Source organism: Equus caballus, chromosome 17 (genome assembly GCF_041296265.1).
Source record: "Equus caballus isolate H_3958 breed thoroughbred chromosome 17, TB-T2T, whole genome shotgun sequence".
Lineage (NCBI taxonomy): Eukaryota > Metazoa > Chordata > Mammalia > Perissodactyla > Equidae > Equus > Equus caballus.
This window is the reverse complement of record NC_091700.1, coordinates 94,946,321-94,974,296: the sequence shown is the minus strand read 5'-3', so window position 1 is coordinate 94,974,296 and position 27,976 is coordinate 94,946,321. Positions and strand designations below refer to the sequence as shown.

General features: G+C 43.9%; 1 long non-coding RNA gene across 2 annotated transcripts; it reads right to left on the bottom strand.

Annotated features, from left to right (window-relative positions):
* On the bottom strand, positions 1-27,976 carry LOC111768634 (uncharacterized). Of its 2 annotated transcripts, none has more exons than XR_011428084.1 (4): positions 27,711-27,976; positions 26,347-26,475; positions 18,299-18,440; positions 1-2,178 (listed from the first exon to the last, which is right to left on the bottom strand). It is a non-coding gene; the product is annotated as an uncharacterized lncRNA (long non-coding RNA). The 2 variants fall into 2 exon arrangements; XR_002801104.2 differs by lacking the exon at positions 1-2,178 and adding an exon at positions 14,403-15,684.

The window sequence follows — 27,976 nt, the reverse complement described above, 5'->3', positions numbered from 1 at the left end:
TTTTTGGAATTTTAAATGCTATTTAATTATCAGTTTATCATATCTTACATTATGCACTTAGCTCACTGAGGGAAGATGCTGTCTCTTTTATCTTATGATTGTTTTTGTGTTCCCAGGAAGTGGCACATAGTAGTCACACAATAAAGGTGGTGGTGGGGGGAGGATAAGGGATGGAGGGATTAAATACCTTACAAAATGATATGGAATGTATTAAATGGTGAAAACTTTCTTAAATTACTTATTTTCAAAATGTTGAGAATGGAGATGGCAGTCTTGGTATTCAAGAGGGAGTTGTTCATACACTGCAAGTAGGAATCCTGAAACACTATGCTGAATCTGCTGATCATCAAAATGGAGCAGAGGGAAGAGCAGACCATGAATGTGCCTTCAATAGTTCCCCTTTCGACCTTTTCTTTTTTCTCTTGGCAAGAGAGCAATGAGAAAGCAGATAAGGAAATACCCCGACGTTATGATACGCTGAATTCAGCGGGGCTGAAGAAGGGTGGGATTCTTGAGGGCGCAGGACAAGCACAGGTGCGCGACTTCACAGGACGATCCTGAGTGAACGCCAGGCATTGGAGGACCAACTGCCACCAGGGTGAAAGGATCAGAAAGCAGCATTCTGTCGGGACCGCACTCTGGGTCTGCTCTCCTTCCCTGGCCGGCCTTCTCGCTGTCCACCACGCAGTGTGTCTCTTGACCTACTCCAAAATAGCCGCGCTTGAGTATTGCTCCCTCAGCGAGAAGTCCATCGTTTATGTCACTAAAATAATCCTCATGAAGGTGAAAAGGGAATGAGTCTTCTCACGAAATAATTTTAAAATTATTCTTGTTGCTTTATCTCTCAAAGGCTCTGTCCCTCCGCATGCACAGCCAGCCTGGGAGGAGGTCACACTGCTGGCTTGTCTGTCCTGGCAGCAGAACCCTCCTGCCCCTCCCCACCAGGACTCATGAGCTGACACTTAGTCCTGAATATCTGATACTTGGACCCTCCCAAAGGTTTGAGAATGGCCCCAGATCTAAGAGCTCAAACAATTCTTTGGTGTAATTGTACTTGGCCTGCTCCTACTTTTCCCTATTCTGGGAAATCTTGCCAAATTGCCTCCCCTCTCCCCCTTTTGAATGTTATGGTGTCCTTCTTAGCTCATATTTCTAATAATAGCAGTCAGTTTCTGAGCGCCTGCTCTGCGTCCCCGCATTGTATACTCATTGTTTCTACCTCAAAATCCCTGCGAGTAAACTTTGTTCTGCCGATTTTATGGCTAAAGAGACTTCCCCCAGGATGGGTGCACAGTCAGTGCGCAACCGAGACACGGTGTCATGCTGATCTGACTCTGAAACAGGTCCGACTTCTCTGCTTATGGCAGTGCGTCTGTAGAGGGTTGAGGGACGAGGCGGCGGGAGGTGGATGATGCAAAGCGAGAGGATGTGATTCAGACAGGTGAACAGCAACAGAACAAACTGCTGGTGTTGGCTTCTGTGCAATGGCAGCTCATGTGGTTCCCATTAAGGGTATGTTAGAGGCACACCTAAAATGTTTGCAAGGACAGCTCAAGTGACGTCTGGGACAGATGTTGTTGGACTTGTCAGAGTTTTTTCTCCCCTTGCTCCATTTTTGGATGATGGAAAGCATTAATGTATTTAGGACCAGCCAACTGGACTCAGTTTGGGTGATGCCAAAGTGGTTGGCAGCATCCAAAGCATGCCGGTCAGGGGCTGGTCCCGGGTCAGCCTCTCTCCACGAGGCCTCGAGGCCGTGTTGACCTTGAGCAGACTGCTCTGAGCTGCTTCACAGCTTGTCTGATCTGGTGCTGATCGCCCCTCCTGGCCTCAACAAACACCACTAGGGAGTTGCCCTCAACTTTTTCCATTCTTGTCTCCGTAGTTGGGGAACTTGACGAGGTTGTAGTGTGGAAACTGTTTCTCTGCAGAGGGCTCTACCAAGGGTGCGTGGGCTGCTCCTGCAGGCCCAGGGTCTTGCGCCTAGAGAAGAGAGGGACTGGATTTCTGTAGCTGTGAACAGCTTTCAGCACAGGCTTCTTGACCTTCAAAGACAGCTGTGACTTTGATTTTGCAGGGGAGGGGTGTGGCGTCAGGGCTTTCCTTCTTCGCTTTCAACACCATCTTAAAAAGAATCTCTCAGTCCCAGATGTTTTATACCTTTTAGGATCAGTTGTCCTGAAAACAATGGACAGAAATAAGGTAAATAAAATGTTGACATCACTTTTTATGATGTTCTGAAGCAGAACAAATTCTTAAGAAAAAAATATGAACCTTCAAAATGTAGCAACCTGGGAACCCAGCAAGAAAGCAAATTGTTTACAATAAGACCCGCTCAATCGAGTTTGTCCTCGCATTTGCCCTTCCTGTAGGAGACCCACCGGGTCACTAATTACGAAAGAGGTAGGGATGCAAACGAGATTGATCGCATCTAATTCCTGGGAAGATGACAAAAGTGGCTTATCAATAAACTTCTGCCAAACCAGAGAAACAAATGCAATGCAGATTTGACAAATTAGCCTTGAGATTAGCGCACAGTATGATCACTTTAGGCGTTCAGTTTTGCCTCTCGCCTAGATAAAATCCCACTGGCAGCGACTGCTGGTTTTGCCTTTGCAGGGTGGAATCAAAGAAGAAATGCAGCACCATTACGGAATCCACAGCCTTGCCTTTCAAAGCAGCAGTTTGAAAAATAAATTTGTGTGTTAAACATTAAGATGAAGTTTAATACCTACTTGTTAGAAACCTTTGAAGAGAGAAAATGGGATACTTTGTTCTGGAATAGATCACTTGCTTGAATTTGACATTACTTTTATCACATTCCCTTTGAAAGATGTTTCTGACTTAACACTTGACCTCTTCGAGAAGATAAAAGTCCTATATCCTATTGACAAAAATGTGTGTTTGTGTAAATGAAATACATTCTGTAACCACAAAATATGATTCAATGGCTTCAAGATTAGATGGTTTAAAATAAATTTCAAAAATGCAAGCTTGATACTCTGCATCTGTAAACATGTTTACAAGCATATCACGTAGATGTGGTACCTATGCGATGTCCTTACATAATAAGTTGTATTGTAATTTCTTTGTCTTAAAAATTTCAGAATAAAACATAAACCATCTTGGATGGATATTCATGTTCTGTGTTTGGGGCAAGGAAACCGGAGAACAAAATCAGGATATTTGTGTCATGATTTTTTTTATTTCAATGAAACATCAGAGTTCTATTTGAATGAAACATCTAGGAAAAATGTATTTTTTAAAATACCTATGCCTGCTTCTTTTTCCAGAGCTCTGGATATAAATTGGTCTGCAGTGTGGTCATAGGCCTCAGGATGTTTGAAAGCATCCCAGGTGATTCTCATGAGGTGGCACAGCTGAGAACCAGTGTGGTAGAGCTGCACGTTTTATTTGCAATAGCAGAGTATTTCTCGAACTTGGGTAATCATCGTGTGCATTGTTAGACTTTTACGCTATGTCCTAAACCAGCAGTTCCCAAACTCGAGCACGCAGCCAGAATCCCCTGCAGAGCTTGCTGGGCCCCAACCCAGAGTTTCTGATTCAGTAAGTAGGGGTGGGGCCTGAGAATCTGCCTTTCTAGTAAGTTCGCAAATGATGCTGATGCAGCTGTTCCTGAGACCACACTTTGAGAACCACTCTCTCAAACAGAGCTATTCACAGAATCACCAGGGGACTTAAACGCCATCCAAAGCGCGTCCTCCTCAGTAGGATTCTGAGCATCCTGACTCAGGAGAAGCAAGGCACGTTTGTATTTTCAGCAAGCACCTCCAGCCATTCCAACATTTGCTAGGTTTAGGAAATACTGTGAGAGTGTAATTAAATCCACGCGGTTGACAAAGGTGTGGTGTCTAGGCAGCCTAAAATCCAATAGCAGATCAGTGATGCTGTGGACTGAACGTTTGCATCCCCTAAACTTCCTCTGCTGAAGTCCTCCCCCTCCGTGCGCTGGCGTTAGGAGCTGGAGCCCTCAGCAGGTGGTTAGGTTCAGATGGTGTCAGGAGCGTGGGGCCCTCACCCCCCTGGGTGAGGGATTAGTGCCTCTAACAGTCAGAAGGGAGACCCTCCTTCCTCTCCCTGTCCTTGGCCGTGTGAGGAGACAAGCAGAAGTGGGCAGTCTGCAGCCCAGAACGGGGTCCTCTCCAGAGCCTGACCAGGCTGCCACTCCGATCCTAGACTTCCAGCCTCCAGAACTGTGAGGAATACAATTCTGTTGTTTATCAGCCTCTCAGTCTGTGCTATTTTGTTATAATGGCCTGAACTAAGACAAGTGACGTTCAAAGGAAAGGTGGGCTCTGAGTTATTTTTCTACCATCTTCTGTATATATGTATTCGAATAAGCATGCCTTAAACTGATCAGTATTGAGTGATATTGATCATCATGTGCACATGAGCTTTTAGTGAAAGAATTCTCCCCTGAGGGTGGGGCCCAGGACTATTTTCCTCAGTATATCGGGTCACTGACGGAGTGCCTGGGCCATAGTAGGGCTATGTATAAGTGTGTCACACACAACAGAGTGCACAGGCACTTACGTCAGGCTGTCTAATATGGCAGCTTGTCTTTGCAAAACACTTATATTTTGTTAGCAACCTGCATATATGTTAGTTTAACCAATTCTCAGATTCAGGACTCAGTTTCATCCTCATTTTACACATGAGCAAGAGAGGCTAGTGCATCAGTCCGTGGTGGCTAAGAGACCCTGTGCCCACTGGTCCAGCTCTTGTACATCAAGCCCAGCGGCTTTTGCTCTGCCTCACAGCGAGCACCTTCTCTGTATTCTATGCTGTGCGGAGTATCTCTTTTTGTAGTGCTGAGTTATACAGACATATTTGGGTGGATTTAGATTTTAACAAGAAATATCTTTTATCAATGTTTCATATACCATGGTATATTTAGTATATTCATTCATTAGATTTTTTAAAAGCAGTTCATATGTATGAGGTAGAATATGTAACTTGCATGTAAAATCCAGGATTTTACTGACATTATTTTACCAATATTTTGTCAATATGTTATAAATTATACCAATATTATCCCTGAGGATGAAGCAGACACTTAAACTTTTAAAAAGTGATCTATTATAAGGAATTATATAAAGAAATAATAGTGCGTTACTCCAATAGAACAAAAATTATGTAAATGTTAAAGTTTGGGAAGCATTTCTGTGTATGTGAAAGTAATGTTTTATTTAGATAACATGGTCTTTACTGCTACATGGAATGAGGGGGAATGTCAAATAATTTATGTGTGCAATTGGCAGTTATTTAGCGAGGAAGATCCAGACTTCCCAATACTGTCTCGAAGTATGTATGTGGAATTTCCCTTTCAGTTCTAAAGGTTGCATTTATAAGAAACTTTATGAAATGGCCATGATTCATTACAAATCTTTTTCATAAAAAGGATTTCAATGAAAACAAAGTAAGTTTTCTTTCTTTTTTTTCCAAAGCAAAAAGGTTTCTTTTTATAATCGAGACAATATATTCTTTTAAATGGTATTTCTTGACATTTATAGTGTTGGTGACAAGGTCATAATTTCCATCGTAATGAGGAGCCTTTTAATAATGCATGACCCCTAATGCAGAGAGCAGCACAACTCCGCACAAGCTATGTCACAGTGAACATTTCCCATCAAGGTCTGGGAGACTCCGAGTGGGTCGTATTTTGACTTAGCAGTTCCTGCGGCCTTTCGTCCCTGGGTATGCCCTAATCCAAGTCTCTTCAAACTCTGAACAGATCACGGTGCGTCTAGCCAAGAATTCTGGATTTTTCTGCTGTAAGTTCAGGGAATGGTTAACCGTGAATGAAGGCTCTCAGCACGTCCTCAGGAGTTTTTCATGGTCGCAGCTGAGAATGAGGAGGCGCTGATAGCATTGGAGTTTGATTTTGGAAGCACTCTTGGATTTTTTCTAATTTTTGGAGTAACCGTCACATGCAGAAGTATTGCCACTGCCATGGGGGGAGCAAGAGTTCCTTGTGTGTGTGTGTGTGTGTGTGTGTGTTCTGGTCAGAAAGTATTGCATACCAATCATCAAAATTGTATGATACAGAAAATGTTTAAGAGGAAGTGAAAGCAAATCCCTCCTTCCTCTGTGAGGCTGTGTGGGTCTGTGTGGGACTGCATCGGCGGCACCCTCTGTGGACGTCACTGCCCGTAGGTCTCCATCCAGTAGTGTAGCCCTGGTATTGGACCACATGTTGTTTAAATGTTCTTTAAAAACAGGGTTTTAATATTCTGCAGGTAGGAAAAATAAAGTTTCACCTGGATTTTTAAAAAAAACCATTTAAACCTATTGCTGAATTTGTATGGATAAAGCCACTGAGATATTATTAACCTGTGTTAAACAGAAGCATGAGGTATAAAAAGTGATTCAGAAGTGCCCAGGACAATGTTTGAAACATCACAGAGTTCAAATAGAGTTCAACCCATATTTAGTAAATAACCAAGAAAAAAAGTCATTGTAACAGAATAATTGCTACATGTTATTTGCACAAGTTGTGACACATTAGACACGTTGTAGATTAGCACCCCCCATAGTGGTGAAAGAGTGCACACGTCCTCTAAGGTGACCAGAGCAGTTGAATTTGGTCGACTGCTTACATTTCCTTGGGTTGCCGTAGTTTACGTGACTGGTGCTACAGGGTCTTCATCACTGTACCACTCCTCTTTCCTGTATCTCGGACAGACTTGAATTGCACCATAAATTTTGCAAAATTACTCTTGTCTCTCCCACCTATGGTTTTACTTTCATGTTTGTTGGCTTTAACAATGAATTATGAGAGGAAAACTATGGTGCCAAGTGTCTGCCTCTAATTATCAGCGTTTACGTTCGCCGTTAATTGCTGATGTTCCGCAGTCGGTAATAGATAGTACCAAGAAGTAACACACATTGAGGGAAAAACAAATCTTTTCTGTGTATGTGTGTTTCCTTATGGATTTGTTACGTATTCCCAGTCCATCCCATTGGATGTAATTTAGTGTGGTCTTTCATATTTGTAGAATGTTCATAACATTAAGGTGTTAAATCTATTTTTTTCAATCATCACCTTGTGCTTATTTCATTAGATATATTGCTTAGCCCTTCCAGATATTTGTGTTCCTTGTTGACGTTGCTTTGTTTCCTATGGCAGTCAACGATTCCTTACCAAAAATGGTGGACGAGGTCTGTCTTGTAGCTGCCGTGCCTTCACTTCCACTCCTCCACAGGCTTGGCTTTGCACAGCTGCCCTGTTGCTGTTCTGATGCAGTGCTGGTTAACTTGAAGGCACACAGCTGCCAAATATCTTTTGATGTTTCCTGCTTCACATGGTGATTACCCTTCTTATTTCTGTTTTAAGAAATTAAGCAAGAGCTGCCACTGAAGCAGCATCATCTAACATGATTATATTTGGGGTATTGTTAGCAGCTATCTGGAAATAACCTCAAGGTTTCTCAATTAAATTAGTACATACTTCCAGGGAATAACCCAAATGTCATCATTGCAATCCTAGAAACCTGTATGTAAGGAAAAACAAGTCGATTACCTTTTTTTGTTTTAAGTTAATTTGATTCACACTTTGCTCTGGAGAGTGTTATATAAACAAAGGAAAGCAGTGTTCGTTCTTCATATTCTGTGGAATTATATTATTTTTTGGATGGAATGTCCTAAGTACTTTAAATAAAAATTGGCATACAGTGCTGAAAGCAATAAATTGCTAAATAGCTCATTTTTGACCTTGGCTTTAGAGCCTTTGACCTTAGACTAACTGTTTACTCAGTTACTCTGTTAAACGTAATTATATATAAATATCTTGCAAGAATATTTTACTTTTCTGGAAGAATTACTCTTTGAGACCACTTTGAAACCCAAAAATGTTGTTATACAAGTAATTCGCTTTTATCGTGATCACGGTTTTATGCCCTTGCACAGGGAACAAACGTAAATATAAATTTAAGTATTCCTTCCAGATATTCTGGGTAAAAAATTCTCTATTTCAAAGTTTCAGAGGAGAAAAAGTGTTCCTACTTTCTGATAGTTTGCAATTTGAAACTTATATTTTAAAATCCATTCTGAAGACCCCTCTAGTCAAAACCGTCTGGGTATTCTTCAGCTGATAGAAGCATTTTGCTCTCTCATCCTCACCATAAGCACACTCTGCTCATAACTTCTCTCAGGTTAGTCCATTTGGTACAGCTGTCTCTTCTAAGGCCAAGCCGGGAAGGTCATGAATGGAAGTGAATTAGTTAAGGCCTAGATGAGAGAAGATCGACAAGGGAAATCTTTGCTATCTTATCTCACCCCCAAGCTTCACAGTTTCTTAGGCCACTTTGCACAGTTTTGCATGCCTTTACCACCTACACCTGGGAATGCTAATTTCCCAGTACCAGACACGGGCACCTAATCAGGAAGGCTCTTCACAGGCAGCATTTCAATTTATTCACATCTGTCTGCATAACGGAACACTAAGGGGCCTGAACACGTTTCTGGAGGGTTTGGTTCTATTATTTCTCCCTGTACTAACATGAAATTTAAGATGTGTTAAGGGGCTCTTGCAAATAATTCCAAGACATCAAGTCTTGTGAATACCACAGAACTGTTTCTGCGGTGGTCCTTCGTCTGTGGCTAATACTTTCCTAGGGCTCAGAAACTGGTCTCTATGGAGACCAGATCTAGGAATGATTTACTTTAGCGTCATACATTTGCAGAGTCAGATCTTTCCAGCTAAATGCATCGTTATTTCATAAATCCAGCAAAGGAAATGTTCTATGTTGCTGAAATGGAATTTCCTATTAGGCACAAATATTATAATTATGGGAGTGGTTAACCTTGGATATATCAATATTTGTGCAAATGGTGACATCAAAGAACAGTCAATTCAGTGGGACAAATTGTCTCATTAGCAATTTGGGTTAAGATAGGGGAAAAAGCGTCCATGGCTTACCCAGGAACAACAGGCATTCTGTGGATAGAACCTGAGCCCACAATAATTATTTCAACACGTCTTACCATAAAGATTCTGGTTCACTTCTCAAATATTCCATTGAAATAATTGAGTATAAAAACATTCATTTTACAGAAAAATAAGGAATAAGAGCAATGTCAACCTGTTAGTAATCACAGAGTAAATTTCTCAGATGGCCTGGCTCGCATAGAAAGCCAATTTCTGCCTTTGAGTCTAAGAATTACATTTCTTAGTATTAAGAAAAGAACATGGGTTATAGCAAGCTCAGTGGCTTAGATCTCCAAGGACACTGAAATAATGAAAGAGGAATGACTCTTATGATTTGGAATATAGAAAAGGGAGACAATAATGCAAGGAGAGTAGAGAGGACTTAGAGTTTGTAATGTGATTTTTAAAAAAACCTGTCATTTTATTTTTTCCTATTTTTTTCAACACATTGATTATCTCTTTGTGTGGCTGTTATTTTGGTAGAAATGGTAGTTTTAGTTCCTTTTCTGTACCTGTCTCCAATTGATTGTCACTCTGTCTTCCTGGGGTCTTGCTGGAAAGGGTCATACAGTAGGAGGAGTAGGGGCAGAACCTCTCCTGTGGAAAGTGCATTTACCCTGCTCTGGAAATCATGAAAAGATCTGTCTAATTGCTCCTATGCAATTACAGGACTGCCCATCTGGCCTGAAATATAGAGTAAGTTTTCATTTTGCCATGAGGTACACTCCTGAGGGGAATTAGCTTTCTGATGAAATTGCATCCTACTTCTTGTTGTGGGTTTTAAAGAAACTCTAAAGTATATCTAAGGCACCATCCTCCAAAATATACCCTCAGAGACCACTGGAATTAGGTCAGATTTCCTAGATTCATTTTGAATAACAAGTTACAAAATTGAGATTTGTGGGCCTAGAAAAATCCATTTTGTTCATTTCCATAACTTTAGGAAAATCCGTTTGGTTCACTGTCCTGACTAAAAGCCCACTTTACCTGTGTGGGCAGTGGTTGAGTGGGAGCAATATATTTTCCTAGAAAGAAGAACACAGACTCTCTACCTGGCTAGTTTTCTTTTCGTGAATTGTATATTGATTTATATTTTAATGAAACTTTGGCCAGTCTACTAAATGTAAGTTTCTCAGAGACAAGATGTTAATCTGTATTTAATGCGTGTATCATAAGGTTAAATCTGGCATGAAAGGCAATTGAGATCACCACAATTCTTGGTTCAGCGCTTTGTGGGAGAGAGCGGGAGCACAAATCTAATTTTATAAGGAAATTGCTGGAGGAATTGATGTAATAGAATAGATATAATAGAGCAAGGTATTTAAAATTTGCATGCTCAGGTGGGTAATAAGCACTTAGAAATTATCTCTGGCCACTGAAAAAGGCACATTTGCTAAAAAGACGCTACTGTTTTTTGATAGCCATGAGTCAGGTTATTAACTTTGCCTTTTTTCAATTTGAGTTTTTACTATTAAGGTGACTTTATTTCAAGCATATTTTATTTTGAATGATCCAAATGAAGTGTGTGTGTGTGCATGCGTGGATTTAAATATATATATATATTTTTCTCTCTCTCTCTATACATATTCCATGGATAATATATATGGAATGCTGGTGTTGGGGAGGTGGTGCTCCAGCCATAGTCTGTGACTGTTTTGATGAGAAGAATGTTCCGTAGTATTGGCAGAGAGACTGTGAGCCCACATGCAATGTGTGTTTATTTGAGGAAAATAAATGTAAATGCACCATTTTATTATAAAATAGAAAAGGAGTTCATTGCCATCCTTGGAACTTCCTTCTGCATCTTAAAATAAGTTTTTAAAAAGGGAGAGGAGGTGCTGATAGTAATTTCTAAACTACTTACAAAGTAAAATGCTGTGGAGTTTTGATTCCTGTTGCTGGAACAGTTGGACAAACTTGGTTTGCTAGCTCAGTGGAGTTGGCGTGGCAGAGCCACGTTGCGAGGCCAGGGGAGTGAGGCTAGGGCAGTGAGGCTGCAGCCTGCTCTCAGTCTGGTGGGGGGCGGGGGGTATGCCTGCGACTCCCCTTGTTCTGACACTGCCTGCAAGTGGGCCACTTGCGGCGGTGATTTAGAGCCTGAACAAGTAGCAGGGTAACCCATGACCTTGGGGACTGCGGGCCAGACACATAGTTCCCATGGAGCAGAGACAACCTGAGATGGCCCTTAGGGGAAAGGGGATTGTTCTTTGAATCTTCTGGGTGAACCAAAGAGCAGGAGAGACCAGACTGATTAGATATAATAGACAATTACTTAGACATCTACTCTACTTTCTGATTGAGAGTCTGGGTTGTGCAGCGAGCATTAATATCACGTTTATATGTGTGATGTCTGAGTGTCATCTTTTAAAAATAGCCTAAGTTCTAAAATAACATTTTCAGAAAGATGTGCTATTAAAATGTGTTAAATAACATCGGAAGGATAAAACATCAAAAGATACAATGGATTCGCTTCTAATAACTCATACCACTCTCTATGGTTAGTGCACCAAAAGATCGTTTTTGGGTCATCTTCCCCCCCAATTCCACTAATAAGATACCTTTTTAATAATGGTATTCCATTTCCGAGAACTATCTTAGCTGATTATAAAGGAACTTTTACTGTTTTAGTGGTGACCCTGACATTTTGCCGTAACAAGGGAGTGGATACAGTGATTTTACTACGTTGATGACTCCACCTGTGAGCGCTAAGGCTAGAATTCTGTTTGAAGATTGAGAAGGTCTGAGACACTGTGAGTCCTGAATGCAGAGCCTCTGGTTACAGTCTGTCCCCAGAGTGAGTCAGCTGAAAATAGAAAATGCCAAGCCACCCGGTTCCCTCGCAAGAGGAACATAGCGATGTCAGGGACATCTCATAGGGTGAATTTTAAGGGCTGGCCAATTCTCACCGCAGCCAGGTTCTGAACGGGTATTGAAAGTTTGGCATGTTTCAGGACCTGGGGATAGCTCAAAAAAAAAAAAAAAAATGAGTGGGACATGACATTGGTAAGGGAGATGAAAGGAGCACCAGATGCCATGTTCAGACTGAAAGAAGTAGAGGTGGGAGTGAGTTCAGGGCTGAGAGCTGGTGCAGAGCGTAGGTGCTGGCCTTTGGCCTATGGTTTGGAGGGTGCCAGGAGAACCTGACCATCCATCGCCTCCTCCTCCCTTTGCAGCAATTAGATGCTCTTTCTTTGGAGTTAAGGGTTCAGGGAGGACATCGCCTTAGTTTTCCATCTAGGCTGTCTCAATAACAAACACCATCAGTTATCAGATAGTACAGCTGTGGAAAGCGGGCTTTGACATGGAGGAGGGTTCCGTGTGGTGTGCAGGGGGCAGAGTCCTGCTTAAGAAGACAGGCCCCATGGAGGCCCCCACAGTGTGCAGTGGGGTGGTGGGTGATTGGAAGGTTCTAGCAACTTTGGTGATGACATTGACTTCTCTCCCACAGTGTCTCAAGGGAAGAGGAAAGATGCTGCACTTCGTGGGTTAAATTGTGTTCCCTCCAAATTCAGATGTTGAATTCCTAAGCCCCATTGCCTCAGAATGTGAGCTTATTGGAAATACGGTCCTTGCAAGTGTGATTAGTTCAGATGAGGTCCTACCACAGTTGGGTAGGCTGCTCATCCAACATGATTGGTGTCTTAAAAAGGAGACATTTGGAGACAGAGATGTGTACCTGGGGAGAAGGTCATGTGAACATCAAGGTGGAGATGAGGGTGGTGCTTTTGCAAGCCAAGGAACCCCAAAGATTGCCAGGTACCATCAGAAGCTCAGGGAGAGACATGGGACAGACTTCCCTCAGAGCCTCAGAAGGAACCAACCCCGCTCTCAAGCCCAGGATAGTCTGAGCGAGGGCTGTTTGTATTTCCTAAGGTTAGACGTGCGGATGAAGAAGAGGGTGGGATGGGTGGCTAATTTAAAATCTGAGTTTGTAAGTCAGTTGTTTAATAATGATAAATATGCTTTGTGTTTTGCGTAATTTATTGGAAATTTGTCCATATTTCAGCATCAAGCTTTGCTTTCAGCAGCTCTTGTCGGTTAAAATGCACAACAGCCATTTTTCAAGAGACTTACACGGAGCATCATTTGATGTTCCTGGAACAAACCCCACAGATGGGTCTCCAGGAATAACGCCCACAGGCAGATTGTGGTGTGTTGCAAGTTTCCTTTGCTAACCTCCCCCCTGGGGCCAGAACCTAAAAATCTAAAAATCTCAGGATCGCCTCAGACCAGTTACAGCCGGTTTGGCAATAGTCCCTTTTCTGTTGAACAGTAACATCTTAATGGAAAATATTCTTCTATAAGACATTGCTATATAAGACACTACATATGAACTCATTAATATTCATGTGAACTATAAAAACATGGTTGCCCTTTTGTCCATTAAACAATCTAAAGATCTTTTTCTCTTTTGTGAAGAAAAGGGAGGAGGAGGAGGAGGAAGAAATCAGAGCTTTTTTCAGTTTGAAAATGAGAGGACAGGCGAGTATGAGGGTCTGGGGGGAATTCAAGTCATCTCTCTGGGGGTTTGAAAGAAACTGAAATGAAAGAGGATGGTGTCATAACTGGTCTTGACACACAGTCAGATAAAGCCGGAGCCCACCTCCCGCAGGCAGGTGCCTTGCTGAAAAGTCCTGCGGGTCGGTCGGGATAATAAGGAAACCTGCTGGGGCGCCAGCTAGTCACCTGCATAGACTGTGATTTTGATCTGAGAACAGATGAAGGTTAAAGAGGGCAAGAGGTTAAAATCACCGTGTTACTGAAGTGTTCCTGAAATCCGGAATAAGATAAAGATGTACCTAAGACCGAAGAAATGACCTCCTCTGTAATCCTATAAAATAATTACAAGATGACAGATCTGAATGGTGATGTCTGCGAAAAGGAAATGCTTTGTTCTGTTTTGCTGACAACACATTTGGATTACTGGGAACCTAGTTGTTGCAGTTACCGGGTTCATCTGAAAATATTGGGGGGGAAACGTCTGTAGCATGTGTAGCCATTCTAGGGTGTCTTTTGTCAGATAAATGAGCAAAATTGTTGTGAAGTAGTTTGTCTAAATCCATTTGGGCTGCTACAACCAAATGCCATAGACTGGGCGGCTTATAAACAACAGAAATGTATTTCTCACGGCTCTGGGGCTGGAAGTCCCAGATCAAGGCACCGGCAGATCTGGTGCCTGGTGAGGACGGGCTTCCTGGTACAGAGACGGCTGTCTTCTCCGTCCTTACCTCGTGGGAGGGGCAGGGAGCTCTCTGGGGTCTCTTTTTTAAGCGCACTAATCCCATTCAGGAAGGGTCTACCCTCATGACCTGGCCACTCCCCAAAGGCCCCCCATTACTAATAAAATCACATTGGGAGTTAGGATTTCAATAAATGCATTTTGAGGGGGACACAAATATTCAGTCTATAGCCGAGTTGAAAGACAAGATAAAAATACTCAAATACGCAGATGCATAGCATTTTTTCCCATTGATTTTGGGGAAGATCATAGAAAAGGAAGTTTTCTGGGTGGAGGCTGAAAGAGTGCAATTCAGGGAAGCAAATGACTTTTCTGAACTGAGGCAAGATGGTTCTGTATGTCTTCTTGAAAATGGCTCCTGGTCAGTAACCCGCTCTCTGTCTAATGCTGAGAAGCAAAATACTCAAAAATAGTTCTTGTTCAATGAAAATAGCTGAGGCAAAAATCCTCTGGGCTTCCTTTTCTTGTGGAAATATTGTAAAGGAACAAGTGTGAAATATCTTTATTACCCTATGTTTAATATTGCTTGTTTCTTCAGCAATTCGTTCCAAGTTTTAAGCCCAAAGGAAAATGTGGCATTGTCAACATTTTTTTCTTTTGTGATTCAAATCATTTTCCTCAGGACTTTGCTTTCTATAAGTTTTCAAATGTTTCATTATGTGTTTTCCACGTCCTTACCTGGAATGGAGGTTTTTTCCCCCAAACCTGAATTTCTCTTCACATCCACCTGAAAAACTGTCTTAGCCATGGCTGCATGCCCAGCTCTGCCCAGTCCACCTCAGCTCAAGCTGGGGGCAATTCCTGAGCCTTGCCTGGCTTTCAGATCCTTCTTCCTTCTCTGGCAGCTGTTGCTTATCCGCGATGAGGAATATCACTTGGTTTGTCATGCCTGCCAATGCCAGAGTGGGCTGAGCTGGGGGAAGTGGAAGGTGGCAGAATCCTGGTGGAGACTCCTTAGCTCTTTGGAACCTCGGCTCACGTGCCTGTCCTCCATCCCACAGCCCTTCTCACCACACAGAGCCCTTAATAATAGTGATACCAGATAATAATAGTGCAAGGGAGTGCAGTAGGTAGAGTTCATGAGCAAGTCGGATTAAAGGATACAACCTGGGAGGAAGGAGAGGCTACCTTGTGTAAATATGAGGGGACAGGAGCCAAAGGACGGCCAGCAAGTCCTCAGTTATCGGAATACCAGCACTGAGAAGCTCAGATCACAGGCACGCGTCTATAGGTGGCAATGTGCAGAGATCCAGAGCAGATGCAAAGAGACATTTATAATTACTTCACTGTGCAGGCAAGAATGTTAAGGGAAAAAAAAAAGCCCCTGAGACTCTTCCTTAGCTCTTTAATTATTAGAGTCTTTGTAAGATGGTAGAAGCGTACCTCCTCTGACAACGTTACATTTATAAATTTCAGTGCTGGGGAAATTTTCTTGACGATTTCTCTCAGCCTTTAAAAAAGACAGCAGCAGGGATCACACTGTGGGAGCGTCTGCCTTCAAAATAAAATGAAGCATGTAGGTGTTCGAATCAAGATGCCGTTGGACACATACGATTTAATAGATATTTTTCATGAAATAAAGGGAGAAGAGGATTGAAGAGGCTGGGTAAAAAGAAGTTCATGGCCTTTACTAGGGAGCCCATGTAATTTATCTTCCAAACTGGTTCATCTTTTAGAAACATTTCATTTTAAAATAATTTTAAAGTGATAGAACACTTTCCCAAAAAGATTTGAGGAGCTCCTGCATTCCCTGCACTCAGTGTGGTAGGATGAAAGGTAGGGCACGGGCCGGGGCTGGAGTGACGTACCTTGCAGACAGAGGAAGGGGCCACAAGCCAAAGAATGCAGCACCAGGAGCTGACAAGGCAAGGGAACGGATACTCCTCTCGGAGCCTCCGGGGGACCCAGTCCTGCTGACCCCGGGACATTGACCCACTTCACCCATTGAAACTGACTTCAGACTCTGGCCTCCAGAACCTTAAGAGCATACATTCTGTGTTGTTTGAAACCACTGAGTTTGTGGTAACTGGTTACAGCAGCAACAGGAAACTAATAAAGCCAGATTCACTTATTTTTAGCATGCTGCCCCATTGGCTTCTCCATTCTCTCATTCTTTCTCTCATGTATATATGCACTTCATTACTGTTGTTCTTACAAATTGTTTGAGAAAAGCAAACCAGCACACTTTCCCCTGTGAAAGGGGACATGACAACAAGTCCAAAGCAGGAGTATTCTGAGACAACAGGAAGTTTTGTCCCCTACCAACACTATTCTTAGTTTTCTACTGCCAGGGCCAGTGGAGACTTGCTTCCAGCTGTGTGAACCTGTTCTACTAACCGTATGCTGTAGGCATCTTCTCTTGCACACTGCACAGGCATGCTCACCTTCTCGGCCTGCACTAATAGTCCCTACCCACCTTCAGGACCGGGCCAGGCCCCCCTCCAGCGTGATCCTGCATCTCTGTCATCTTGGTGACAAGCTGGCTCCTCCTCACGGCAGACTTTCACACACACCTTGTACCCGTCCCTCCACTTACCTGGCCGACCCCTCACCTAGTAAGCCTGAACCTATACTTCATGCCCCCAGGGAAAGCCTGCCTCTGTACCCAAATCTGCCACCACCGCCACCACCCACACACCAGTTTAGAGTTCCCTGCTTTATGCATTCACATTGTCTTGTGCTTTTTTTGTGTTACACATCACAATTATAATGACTCAATTATTTGTGTATGTAGCATGCTGGTTTGAGATAGAATTTAAAAAAAATTGTCTATCTCCTAAAAATCTGAAAGTGGGCAGCAGGTCATTGTGAAGCAGATTTTCCTAATTGTGAAAAAAAAAAAATCATTTGATTTCCTCCCCTTGGTCACGTGGAGGTGATGCAAGTAACTCCTGGATTGGTTAAGTGAGGGGGAGCCAAGTCGCTGAATCATCTTTTCATCCTTTTTTCTCCATCTTAGCAAAGGCTGTTCTTCCCTTTGGAATCATAATGCTGGGAAAGGAGGCAGGGGTTTTCACAAGGAGAGCAAAGGCCTTTGGGAGGGAAGGAACTGTGCCGCCGGCAAGGCCCTCCCTTTCAAAGTCAGAGATACAGGAGGGAGAGCAGAGTGGCCCAGGCAAGCTCTGCTGGCAGGAAGGAAAACCCAGGCCTCCCAGTGAGGCTGGGAGATACTAAGCTGGCATGGTTTTTAAAAAAAGCTCAGCAACCATTTTTCCTGAAGCTGGAGCCATGTATGTGCCCAACCATCTGGATCCGGACTGATGCTTTGGCGAGCAACGACTGGGTGTGCGAGTGTGAAATGAGAAATATGTGCAACCCCAAAGTCCAAGGCTGTTGGCGCACCACCCAAGAAGGGATACCACACTGGATTTGGTGTTTCAAAGAGTTCACATGGAGATTCTCGCTTGCTTAACTGTCAAGTGTAAGCACGACAGGGTACTGGTATCCTTACCTAGGGAAAGCAGAGCACACCAGGTAGCTGTGATCACCGATTTTAACGTGTGCTTCCCCCACCAGACTGACAATATCCTGAGGACAGTGGCCATGTGTACTTACTGGGGCACTTCTGGGTCCTAGCACTGCCCAGGATGATGCTTTGGTTTAATGAATGGATGAAATGACACTTACCAAATAAAAAATATCCATTCGAATATCAACTTCTCCATAGAACTTCATAACTAACATTACCATCTCCATTCAGGTCTATAAATAGGCAGGAAATCTGTTATGTCATCTATGATTCCATCTCTCATCTATCCATCTACGTATCTGCATGAATAGTACGTAAATGTGTAGTATCTATTTCCAGTATTATTTTGAATCCTGCATATTTAACTATTGTGTCCTCTTCACCTACTCCTGTATCAGACCGCCAATTCTTTCATGGGACCATACTGTTTTGTTTTTAAATTGCACTGCATCACAACATTTTCAGATAAAAAAACTTCCCTTTGAATGTAAAAATAAAAGTCCTAGATTTCACCTCCCTCCCTCCTGACAGTAGCTCTGGTCTCAGTGTCCTTTCAGAAAGTAAGTGTGAGCTCTGATGTTCCAAGAGGTTCATGGTTTGTTGTTTGGAATCACCGCTTTTTCGAACCTCAGAGGAATACCTTGTAAATGCCTCTGCGCTGGAACTGGCCTCCGGGGAGAAGACTTGCCCTTGTCTCCTGGGATGTGATGTCAGGGGCTTGAGAAGCTCACCTCCCTCTCAACATCTTCCCTTCAGTAGGAATAAAAGTTTTCATTCTGTAACTAGAAAAACAAAGTCATTAGCTTGGATTCTTTCTCTGTGGTCAATGCCTGCTGTGTGTTCTTCTAATGGAGTCGGTAGTGCATGGGCACAGGGATGGTCTCTCGTGAACAAAATAGTGAAGCCCCTGGGAAGGAAGAAACGGGGGAGAAAGGAAACGTGGAGGTGCCAGACATGCAGTTCACCAAGTTGGTGGTTTTGTCCAGGGTTAGGGCTGTTCCTGCCGCTCCGAATGCTTTATACTCTCTTTTGGCTGACTGACATGGAAGTTTGCATAAAATAGGCTTATTTTTAAGAACTGACCTTGATCTTTTTCCAAGCCCACAATGGAAATTTTCAATAGGAGAAGGTCTGTTTAATAAATGCATTTTGTAAACATTAAATCAGTTTCACCAGAAGTTTTTTTTTTTTACTTTTATGCAACTTTGCACAATAAGTTCCATCTGGGAAAAGCCACACTTTCCGGGGGTAGGAGTTAATTTCTTCTATTTTATTCCAGGAAAGTCTGTGAAATCACCAATCTCTCTGGTTCTTTTGACCAAAAACGCTAAACTTCATGAAGTGATGGGGAGAAGGGGCTGCCCGTAATGAATCAGTAGCAGTTTCTGTGTGGCTATTCAATTTCTAACACCTTGAACTCACTTTTTAGCCAGAGAAAGCCTACCACAAAGTACAGAATCCTGCAGTGTATTAATTTTCTAAAGTCCAGGTTCTACCCCCTGCAATAGCATTTCAGTCTCCACATGTGTCTCTGGGAAATGATAACCTTTGTCCGAGGGTGGGTTGGATTTCTTTTTAATAGGGCAAGAGGCACATCAGATGTGAGGAGGACCATGAGGAATGATCCTGGAAGCATGTCGTCTTCCAAGGAGAAACCCCAAGTCAAGAAAATCCCAAAACACTAGTCATAGGTGGAGCTGCCAAGATGAGGTGTTCTCCCTGGCTTCTTATTTGTACTGCCTATGGGCAGAGAGATTCCTTTGGAGTCTCAGCCATTCCAAGCAATTCTCTTAGACTTCATTTGTTTTCCCAGTGACAGGAAAATATTCACTTCCATATCCAAACTCACAAATTGAATCCAGAAATTTACTGAAGCCTGTGGAAAATGCTCCATGCTAACAGCCACGCCCCCAGCTGTGGAAAAGACAAAAATCTCTTTAGCACATGAAAAGCAACTGTTTGTGTTGTTAGAGGCAAGAGTTTTGTTCCTCTCCGATCCCACATATAGCAAGCGTCCCCAAAATCATGGGGGATCTACATTAATATATGAGCAGGCAGGGTCGCTGGCCAGCCTCAGAGTTCTGGCTGTGGCCATGCCTACAGCCTAGCGCAGCCTTGGTGTACTCCTTTTAGCCCAAAGAGACTAAGAGGTGGGGTGTTCTAGAGGGAGTAACACAATCTCAGCTCTCTAATGTCTGCCAAAGCTGCGTGAGTTGTTTCCCAAACATGGTGACATACACCCAGCCACCTTCTCCTCGAGGACTTGCTTCTGAGCCAAAGCCAGCCATCCCTAAGCTGACCTCTGGCCTACGAGGTGGCCTGGCTTTAGAACTCCGACCCATGGGCTGAACAGCTTGAACCCTGTTCAGGGACCATGAATGGAGACCCACTGAGAAGGACTGGGGAGTTTTGTAAGATGCAAGAAACATGTAGAGAGCTGCAGGTTCCACGAGCCCTGGTTGTGTAGCTGTGGGATCACTTTTCTTCAAAAACATTTTTTTAAACTTTCTGTGTGTTTTAATGGTGTATTATTGCCTATCAATGTATCTCGAAGTTTGGTGGTCGAAAGCAATGTGATTTCTCAGGATTCTAAGGGTCAGGAATTCTCACAGGGCTCTGAGACTCTACTCCGCATGTGGTCAGCTGGGCTGGCTTATTCCTGCACTCAGATCATGCTGGAGCGAGCTGGAAGGTCCAGACTGCCTTGCTCACATACCTGGCTCCTCGGTGCCCCCTCTCTCCCCACGTGGCCAGCTTGGGCGTCTCACTGCTTGCTGGTTTGGGAGTAGTCAGACTTCTTGCATGGTGACTGCTTCTAAGAAGCAGGAGGAAGAGGCTCAAAGGCTAGTCTTGAAACAGACACAACATCGCTTTTGCCACATTTTGTTGCTCAAACCAAGGTATAGACCAGTCGAAATGCAAGGAGAGAGGAAAAAGATCTTCCCTCTGGATATGTGGAACAGAGTGTGCTCACAGAGAGGCAGAGAAGAGATGGTGGCCATCCTGGGAGACTGTCTAGCTGCTATGGACTGAATGTTGGTGTCCCCCCCAAAATTCATGTTGAAACTTGAATCCCCACTGTGATGGTATTTGGAGGTGGGGCATTTGGGAGGTGATTAGGGTTACCTTGGAGCCCTTGTGATGGAATTAGCACCTTTATAAGAAGAGGAAGGGACACAAGATCTCTCTCTCTGCCATATGAGGTTACGGTAAGAAGGCAGACATCTGCAAACCAGGAAGAGAGCTCTCACCAGACACGGACTCTGCCAGCCCCTGATCTTGGACTTCCCAGCCTCCAGAACTGGGAAAAAGAAGTGTTTGTTGTTTAAGCCACACAGTCTACGGTATTTTGTTATACGAGCCCAAATGGACTAAGATACCCCCACACTGTATTTTTGTAACAATGCACCTCAACACCCAAGGTATCCTGAGGGCACCCCTATTCCTTGCAAACTGACAGAGTCTGTCTAACTCATCAACTTTCTTGGCTGGTAATTCTTCCTCGTGACCAATCTCTATTGACTGGAGCCCTAATACATGTGAGGATTTGGGGAGGGGGCAAAATTTACAAACGTTACCGACCAGAGGGAGGTCATGCTCTAGTTGGGATGCACGAGTACAAAGATTTTAAAAAAGTAACACAAACTAGCTTTTGAAACAAGGAAGCCTAAAAGTAGAGAAGGAATGAACAAAAGATGAGGATATTTTAGAAGAAATTAAAAAGAAAAGCTGGTGAGAGTTTTTCAACGAAAGCCATGAGGATACGTCAATGTGTTTCTCTTATACGTATTAGGGAAAGCTCTTCTTAAATCACTTTTTAAGGGACCAAGTTTCTTAGCAGACTGGGGAGCTAAGACTCATTTCCTCTGAAGCTGAAATTACAAGTTTCGTAGACTTAATCAGACACTTAGTCATCGTTGCATGCAACAAAGAGCATGGAGTGCCTTCTGTGGCCAAGCACAGTTCCTGGCAGTGAAGGCACAGAGTGAATAATACAAGATGGAGAAGATCTATTCTCGTCGAGACTGCATTTGAAGTTCAGAAGGAGGGCAGCTCTCTTCTGTGTCGTGGACCTGGCTCCGTCAATGGGAACACCATATGCTTCCTCTTCATCCTCCTTCCCTCTCACCTCCTGCAACCTGCCCCTACACACAAACCCACTGCACACAGCTGCCCCCCGAGAGGAAAATGCTCTGATAACACACTCCCCCAGCTCCTTCCCCCTCTCACCCCTGGGCTGACTTGTCACCAGCTACTTCCAGCTGAAATGCATGGAGCCTCTCAGCAGGTGAGCTACCCTGGCTTTGCTTGAGGGGCAGAGATTTGGCGTTTTTTGTTTTTGTTTGGAAGACCAGCTCCCATCAGCTCCCGTCTGGTGGCCATATGTAGCCACCCTGGCTTCCCATAAACCACTGTAATGACAAAGCCCGGCTCATAACATCATTTTAGTTTTCCATAGATGGGCTAATTTGAATTTGAGATATGTTTTATTCATCGTGTTAAGAAGATGGGACCCTCAAGTCAGGTTAATCTGCTGTTACATGTTTTTGCCATTCATACACCCAGGGAGTCTTTCTGCTTCTGAAGCTTTCCACACCTTGCCCGCTCCCTGAGGCCCTAATTTGGGGGCAGGCTTGGTTCCTTCCACCCCTTCTATCAATCGTTTTTGCTCCTTATGCAAACACAGACAGTTTGGTCATTATTCTAAAAATAGGTGCTTTCAAGGAGGCTGGTAACCAGTTTATCTTGTTTTTTTTTTTTCCATAGCTGTTTTTACTTGTAGCAGCAATAACGAAACGTGCCCACTATTTTTCAAGGCAGTAATATGGTTCTCGCACTGATAGAAACAACTCACCTTTTGGCCTTGTAGTTTACTCACTGGGGAGCGTGATTATTTTTTTTATTGCCTTGTAAAATAGCTTGCCTGTCACATTATAGCTTAATTGGGAACACAAAATAATAAATAATTTAAAATAGGAAAATTGCCGTCTATACAGGGAGGAGAAGAAAAAATGGCCCAGATAAGGTCCCTCTGGTGTCACTCAAAGGTTCCAGATCCTAGTGCTTTCATTAATATTTGGCACCGAGGGTGCCTTTGAAATTTTCTGAAGTTGTTCCTACCTCTAATTTTTCAGTAAAAGTGGTTCAAATGGTCTTGCTTTTCTGGAAGCAAATTGAAAATTTTTGTCATCAAATTATTATTATTTTTCTTTTAAGACTGGCCCTGACCTAATATCTGTTGCCAATATTGTTTTTCTTCCTCTTCTCCACAAAGCTCCCCAGTACATAGTTGTATATTCTAGCTGTGGGTCCTTCTAGTTGTGCTATGTGGGATGCCACCTTAGCCCTATGTCTGCGCCCAGGATGCAAATTGGCAAAACTCTGGGCAGCCGACGTGGAGCTCACAAACTTAACCACTCGGCCGCGGGGCAGCCCCTATCATCAAATTTATTCAACATAAAGGATCTTAATGCCTCTGTACTTCCATTATCTTGTCTCTGAAATGGGTGATAATAATCGTACCAACATCCCAAGGCCTCTGAAGGGGCTTCTATAGGCTAATGAGTGTAAAGCGCTTCTCACAGGGCCTAGCACAGAGCAAAGACTGAATAAATGTCAAGAGTAAAGAGAGTCCAGTGCTTTCCTACCAACTTAGACCTTCTGATACTAATAGAACCAGTGCCCTTTCCTGGAAGAATGGCTTTGGCCAACCAAAGGGCTGACCTCTGGGAAAAGGAAGAGAGGGGCTGGGTGGGACCTGGCACCCTTTGCACTGTCTCCTGTGATGGTAAGTTTGAGGTGTCAACTGACTAGGTTGGCTAGGTTGTGGCCTTCAGTGTTTGGTCAAACACTAGTCTAGATGTTGCTGTGAAGATATTTTTCAGATATGATTAACATTTGCAATTAGTTGACTTCAAGTAAAGCAGGTTACCCTTTAATCTGAGCCTCATCCGATCATTGAAGGCCTTAAGAGCCAACACGGAGGTTTCCCTGGAGAAGAAATTCTGCCTCAAGACGGCAGCATAGAAATCCTGCCTGAATTTCCTGCCTTACAGATTGCAGATTTGCCTCCCCCACGATCACATGAGCCAATTCTTTAAATTAATTCTCTCTCTATATATAGACATATATCCTATTGGTTTTGTTTTTCTGGAGAACACTGACTAATACCCTATACTCTTGTTCTATTTGAACTTATTTTTAATCATATTCATGTATTATTTTCTTAAAAGAAGATACTGGATTTCAGGGTGCAGATGGATGGGAGGCAAACTCTTGGATGCTTCTTCATTCAACCCCCGAGCCGTGCGGTCATGGAGATGGCCTACCACAGACACTCCAGGAGTCCCTGGGGGTCTAAGGGCAGGGAGTGTCCCCTTGTGGCTTCCTGCCAGGCACGTGCTAACTAGACTCCAATTCCTAAAGCTGCAGTGGCTCCCACGTAGCGTCAGTTGTCAGAATGTGAAATGCGGTTTAGTGATAATCTGGGCCCTATCGTCCATCATCAGGAAATCAGGAAGTTGCTGTAGTGGAATATGCGATCTTGTCTCTACAAGCTCTTGATCTTTTGAAGTGTGGGGATGGTTTTGGGGCACACCAAGCAACTATTTATATCTGAGTAATGGAGGGAGGGGAAATCTAGCCATTCTACTAAGTGTGTAGTCCTAACTTTTCTGAGCCTCACTCCTTCCTGAAAATGAGAAAGTTGAAAGTATGTGATCTTTTAAACTCATTCTCAAGTTCCACAGAGTGAGAAATGCCCGTGGATACGGGACTGCCTGTCCAGCTGTTGCCACGTGCCCTATGCAGCTAAGAGCATCTCCTTTCCTGTGAGCCTTGGTGCATGTGACTGGTGGGGCAGGGAACAGACGCTGGTTCCAGCCCCACCCAACATCCCTGGTTGGGCTGAGGAGCAGCGCGTGAGGTGGTTTGGCTGGAAAGGGTTGGGCAGCCAGAGGTGAGGTGGGAAACCAGACACAGGCCTGAAGTTGGGGACTCAGGAAAATGCCGAGTAATTGGCCATGGCAAAGCGGAGATTAGCAAGAGAGCTGCACGCAAGAGGAATGCGACCCTTTATACGTCAAATGCCAACATTACATACAATTTATTGTCTGGAACTTTATCTGTTGCAAACCGCTAACTGATGTCATCCTGTTGGAATTCCGTGGCACTTAGTTCTACTGAGCGGCGACTTTGTGCTGGGTACTTTGCCTGCCTTATCTTACCCAATCTTTACAGCAAACTTAGGAAGTTGGTATTATTTTCCTAATTTTTACAGGTGATGATACTGATTCCCAGGATCAGATATTAAACTGGGAAGTGGTGGAGCTAAGATTCTGACTGTGGACTTTCTGACTCCACACCCACAGACAATCCACTACACCCCTGTGTTGTGAATGGTTGAACAAAGAATGAATAAATGAAGGCATATTTTGACGGCTTCTTTGATCATTTACAACCATAAATGACCCCATCCCTTGGACGGCATATTTGGAAGCAATGTTCACATCTGTGCTTGTAAGGATGGGGAGGGGCCTTTAGCCAATGCGGCACTTGGGTCTTGCAGATTCTCTGAGGGTGGGAGGAACGCAGAACCAACTCCATCCTTTTAGCCTGAGAATTGGCCAAGCAGGCTTGGGGAGCTGACAAACGGTGGAAAGGTGGTGGTTTGAGACACAGCACAGAGCCACCCATATGTAAATGCTTACTTCTCTAATTCTTTGTCTTTTCCCATCCTGGGAATTGGTGGCAAAAATCCCCCCCTTCAGCGTGGAGCTGACAGGCCTGGTAGATGAGGTGAGTCAGATCAACTTCACCATCGGCTTCATCTCATGGTTAGTCATGAGTGCTGGTCCTGATGAACAGTTTTTGAAGAAAGCCTGCATGACTACAGGGCCTGACTCAGGAGTAAGGGATGTACACAGTGGCTCAGGTCTGGCAATCAGAGGAGCCTCTTATCTGGGCCTTGGGAACAAAGAAAGCAGGTCCCCTTAGACACACACACACACTCCTTTTCTACTGAGAAAGCCCCTCTCTGAGAAACAGAGGTGGGACCTTGTCTCCAGAGAGTCATTACTAAGTTACACATTTTACCCAAAACAGCAGAGAATTGTGGGGAGTGAGCTGGGCACTGTCGCTAGAGTGGGGTGCCTTATCAAATCATCTTATTGGAGCACACAGCAGAAGGGCCTGCTGACTCCCTAGCTTCTGTGTTGAGGGTCGAGCAGAAGAGCTGGAGCCCAAGAACGGGCAGCATGGGGCGGCATGGGGTGGCACCCAGTACTGGGCTCAGCAGCCGGGCAAGGGTGAACCCGAGCGCAGAGATCCTTGCGATTTTCCAAATGGGAAATGTGCACATTCAATGCTTTGGATGTTTTTGGGGGAAGGGTTGCAAATTGGGCAAATTATTTTAAAAATGTGAACTTACGGCCAATTAGAGGCATAAACTGATTAGTAATGCTAGTTTTGAAGAATTTCAATAAAATAATTTAGGTTTTCATTAAAGTTATAGAATTACGTTTTCTGTGTGAATATGGATCAAATATACTGTGAAAATGGTGACCGTGCACCTCATCCCTCCCATCTGTTTGGTTTGTCTTCAGCATGACATGGTTGGAGGAGGCCTGGGGAAAGTGGATCATGAACTCCCCACGCGCTTGCTGTGTGGTCTCAGGCAAGTTGTTTTACCTCTCTGAGCCTCATTGCCCAACTCTATGAAACGAGCAGACTGAATTGGATGAGCTTTCTGTTTCCTTCTAGGTCTGAAATTCTGTGATGCATCCATAACTTGTCTGGCTGTTTGCTTTTCCTCTGATCCTATTTTTGAATCAGCAATGGGGAAGAGAAAAGGCAGAGGGAGAGCAAAAAAAGAGAGAAATATTCAATAAGCATTAAGCAAGCACCAAGCACTGTAGACTCCGTATCTCATTTAATCCTAATAATCAGTGTAGGAAGCTCATAGTATTATTGTCACCATTTTACAGGTGTGGGCTTAGAGGTCTACATTTGTCCAAGGTTATCCAATTAGTTGTGATCAAGCTGATCACTCAAACCCACATCTGGGCGACTTGGGAAAGCCTGTTCTTTCCCATGCGCATGTTTTTCACCATGCTGCAGTGTGTCCCAAGAGGGGTAGAAAAAGAGGGGGACAAAGTGAGACTGGGGCAGGGGGAGAAGAAACGTGAGATGCTGAAGGACCAGAGGAGACGCACATGATGTAGACAAACTATGGGATTGATGGCTCCAATGCAATGGTCTGAATCCTGTTCTCACTCACTGCCCCAGAGACGGCAACACATTCCCCATGGGCAGCCGGGGCTCCTCCGGCTGCTCCTTGACAGACAGGCAGGCACTCTGGGCCTAGCGGGATTCACTGGGACACGGTGGGGATTCCAAACGCCCTCTTGGTACCTCTGACATCGTTGTGGAGACGGTTTAGAGACACAGCAAGGGCGACAGGCTAATTAGGGAAGTGGGGAGGAGCAAAGAGAGAGATCTACCTGCCTACTCTTCTCTGTAATATGTCTCTAAAGTTAAAACTGTAGGAACAATTCTAAGAAAGCAAACCTTTACATGATAAGGCTTTAGGTCCACCAAACTAATGTATAAAGTGCCCTTCTGTCACTTAATTCTGTGGTCTTTCACATGTCCCAATTCCCTGGGTTTGAGCAGATTAGGCATTTCTAACAGGGCTTGGGATGTCTGCAGGAAGTGGCTCCAGTGCAGGACTTGGCTCTCATGCCTTTGAGGTGATATGGAGCCTATTTCCCAGTACTTAGGGGACAATTGTTGGAGGCGGAGTTTTAAATAAGAGGTAAACCTGACTACGGACTCTCAAGGCCCCTTCTTTCAGAGCTCGGAGGTTAATGCGCACGTCTCCTCCATCCCAATGAAGGTAATTATATCTTTCATGTATTTCTCAGTTATCCCTGTGGGTTCAACAAGCTACACCATCACCCACTTCCTGTCTTTAACTAGAAAGCGTCCACATGTGGTACAGCCCCGCCGCTGAAGAAAAAATATTTCTGGGTTTTCTCCAGATGCGACCTTACCTTCTTCTCCACTCCAGCCCTCAATTACCTTGACATTTTCACCTGACGGTGCTTGTTTGACTCCTCAACTGTGGCCTCAAAGAAAAGCAAATGTCAAGTTTCGGTCTCCTTCATGAATCGGGATTTGCCTTTTGTTGGTTCCTGAACAAAGGGAGACAGGTGACCGGGAGATAAAATGCGAAGGGCAGAAGGCTGCCTCCCTGGTCAAATGTCCCTCCCCTGCTGGGATCCAGGTTTGAATCTGGAGGATGTTCAGCAGGATCCCT